This window comes from Macadamia integrifolia, chromosome 8, assembly GCF_013358625.1.
Source record: "Macadamia integrifolia cultivar HAES 741 chromosome 8, SCU_Mint_v3, whole genome shotgun sequence".
NCBI lineage: Eukaryota > Viridiplantae > Streptophyta > Magnoliopsida > Proteales > Proteaceae > Macadamia > Macadamia integrifolia.
Genome location: NC_056564.1, coordinates 390,538 through 394,474, shown reverse-complemented (window position 1 = coordinate 394,474; position 3,937 = coordinate 390,538).

Here is a 3,937-nt window from a genome sequence, read left to right as displayed (position 1 = left end):
TTTTTTTTTTTTTTTTTTTAACATCTGTTCTGTCATGTGGACAGATGATAGGTCCGCATAACCATTGGATAGAGAGGACATGGTCTACATTAGCCATGCGTCAAATTTTAGAATCTAATTTAATCAAATACTCTTTTGTATTGGTACACTTCTCATGTATGTCCATGCATGTGTATTGATACGTACTCTAGGCACTATTGTGCACTCTTCCAACTATTAGTTTTTAATAGTAAAAGATTATTTGTATTACCAGGCCTCCTCATGTGAAAGAGGAACTTCAAATTGATTCTTTTGCAGGCCTAGAATTCATTTCTCTAAGTTGTGTGGATGGTTCTTGGTTTTCACCTATTTGGATGGTTGATGCTCTTCTACATATAGAAATGCTAAAGGTGGGGAGTGCTCTTTCCAATTTCTATTTAGTATTGGAATGGGGAGAGAAGTAGAGAGGGTAATCCCATGCAGAAGTAATCCACTTGTTTCTCCCACTCTCTTTGCAAGGGCAATAAAGGAGAGCCTTTTGCCACACCTCATAACTGATAGAGGAGCAATTGTGCTGATAAATACACGAAGAGTTAGACCATCTCCGCAAGTTCATCTCCGAACATATATGGTCGATGACAACACAAAACCTAGTTTCTTAAGATACCAAGAAAACAGACCCTAATTTGAAGAACATAAAATTGTAAAAACAGTACTATCACTCAAGAAAAATAAGAAAAGAACTTTGAAAAGTCTGGATTAGTTTAAACAAAATAAAAGGAAATTAAAAATAAACTTACCAATTAACGAAAATCAAGAAGGGAGTAAGAGCTTTGGAGTTACCTAGCCTCAGGTGAGGAGGAGCTCAAGCCTGCACTACTGCAAAAGGGACTTGTTGATCTCTCTCTCTCTCTCTCTCTCTCTCAGGATGATGCCAACAACCGTAGTGATTTTCAATCCAAACTCTTTAAGTTGTTCACAAAAGAGTTGGGGCATTTCATTTTTTATATCTGCTAAGAGCCAGCAAATGAAATTTATTCAAGAAAACAGAACAAAGAATTATAAGAATGAGATAAGAATAAAACTATTGAAGTCACTTCTTCATCTTGAGCATTACGATCAGTAAAATAGCAACCCAATAAAATAAATAAATAAATAAATAAAAACCTATGATATCTGAATCTCATTTGAGCATCCCAACTGATAAGAATTTGTGGTTCATCAATTGCCAAAAATAGAGTTAGACTCCTTCATGCTACAAATTATAGGTTTGTAGTGGATTGTATTGGATTACAACTCAAATTGGTTGCTTCCTTTATGATCCTTGGACATTTGTTGTTGTTGTTTTAGGTCAGTCCTTAGGTCGGAATTGACCAGGTAATGCTTATTCAAGCGTTGGAAGCAGTGACTTAGTCATAGCTTCTGCAACTACCTAAAAACTAGCGCGGGCAAAGACTCAATTGAAGAACAATGGAGTGTAGTCGATGTTGATGCCATTAATGTGTCGCCCAAGCCAGTTTACTTCAACTTGACTTGGGATGACACTTGGGGTTTGAGCTTGATCCAAGTCTAACGACTCTAACCCTGGGCTAAGGCTAAACTTGATTCTGAGTTTGGGCCTGTTCTAACCTACACACATGAAAAGTTTGTTTTTCATAATTTATTTGAGGGGAGAGGGTTTTCTTCAACACCCGTTTTCTGATGCAGGCGCCAAAGGGTCTTCCCTTTTTGATCTTTTAATAGAGGATATTCTAGACATTTCACTAATCTGGATGAACAATGTGAAGGGATGTACAAAAGTGATCCACGTTTTAGTGTTTTGCAAATATTTTCCCATGTATTTGAAACTCATTTATAATCATTTTCTTTTAAGTTCATTTTAATGATTTAGAACATCAATGGGGAAGGACTTCTAGAGACATAATAATGGGTCCCACAAGATCTCATCCAACGAGTCATCATCCAACAAGAGAGTGAGTGGGTGTCCGAAACAGAGATATGGATCATTGTAGAAGTCCAGAAGAAAACAAGCGGATGCGAAACACTTTGGTCATCATCTCCTAGCCTGTTACTGAGTGACAATGTGTGGTGTCTACACTATCAAATTTATGGAAAACTTGTGTCATATATTTATTGTATACTCATAGATATGCTAAGGGTCACTTGAATAAGATAACATCAACATATCATAGAGAATGGAAAAAAATTATCAATATACGATTGAGAAGTGCAACCCTCACAACTTGTAAAGGATTAAGAGTAGTGAAAGCCTTCCCCATGTGACCCTTTGGCATTTGATAGCATTTGCTTGCCATCACTTTGTTTTTTTGTTTTTTTGTTTTTTTTAAGCCATTCCATTTCCTTCTGTTTTTTCTTATGTTATAATCCTCACCCCAGGTTTAGAGTCATTAGGTTTACAGGAAGTATTAATACTGTCTCCTGCATATGAGCCACAATCATTTAAATGTATCATACAATATTACCTCAATATAATTTTTTAGTGTTATGTTTGTCATGAATTTTTTATCTGTTTTGATGATTGACCCGTCTCAATATATATTGATGGTGATTCAATTGATTTTTTTTTTTTTTTTTTTTTTTTGAGATCTGTGATGGTAGCAAAGGGAATGGGCTCCATTCTAACTTTTTTTCAACATAGTGAATCATTTTGTTCTTTGCCCGAGGACAAGCACACCATGGGTACGTGAATCTCGTTAAATCTTTGTCTTGTGTGAATATGTCAGTTTTCTTCTTCTTTATTGGTGTTTGTTCTGACAATTAGAAATCCGATAATTTAAAAGAATATGCACTTGAACAAAATATATATGTATTAATTGAAATAAATTCTTTATACAAATAGAAATGAAAAATGTACAAAGAAATCTGGGAAGCTTTGTGAATAGTGAAAATTATTAAATAACTAACTACATGAATCCCTCAAAAACTGCAGAACTTTTGATGCATCTGTTGATACCGCGAATGTCGTCAATAACTTCTTTGATGCAGCACTACCAGCACTTGTGTTCTTTCTTTGTCCCAAGCCTAAATACTTCTTCCATACTCAAAGAGAGCAATATCTTTATGTTCCCAGATCATTGATTAGGAAATAAAATGGATATATATAAATCAAAACAAACATGAATTTTCTTTGCCATATGGCTAACCAATTTATTTTTGACTAACCAAGTTGAAAATTGTTCTTGATTTGAAGCACCAAGAGCATTGTATTTGAACTGCTTTGAAACCACTGTTTTCCTGCAATATCTCAATCATCAATCTTTTCAAAAGATAAAACAACAGGCAAGGCATGATGATACTGAACGTCACTGAAATAATGAGAGTGCAAAAAATCTCACCTAAAACATCCATTCATCCAAGACCTCAACCAAGTAATTAAAGGCTATTTATACCTCTTAAGTTCATCTTCCTTTGATGTCATCTGGAGCATCATATGATGTGATTTGGATATAGGGTGTTTTTGATGTCCATGTGAAGCCTTGACAAGTACACAGTCCTTGCTTATACCTCAAGTTCACTGTCAATTCGACCTTAAACAGTTTATATATATGAGCTAATTTGACTTTTATTCATTTTTTTAAATCCTATAATCTCTACTCTACTGTAGTTTTCATAAAAACATAAATGCAAAAGTTTCCCTCGTAAGGAGAAAGACCAAGTAAGGGAGTCACAATTGGAGCTAAATACCTAAATTCCACCATGTGGAAGGATCAAATGATAAATCTAGCCATTGATTACCTAGAGTCACCTAATTCCATCACATGGAGTGGTAGGTATGTACAGAACATATGCATGCACTAGTGCATCTACTTCAAGTTACCTTCTCTGACTCCGGAGTGATTCAACATTATTGACACCCTTATGGGAGTCAATGATCATTAAATCCTCCAACAACCTTCTTTCTTTTTTTTTTTTTTTTTTTTTTTTTTTTTTTTTTTTT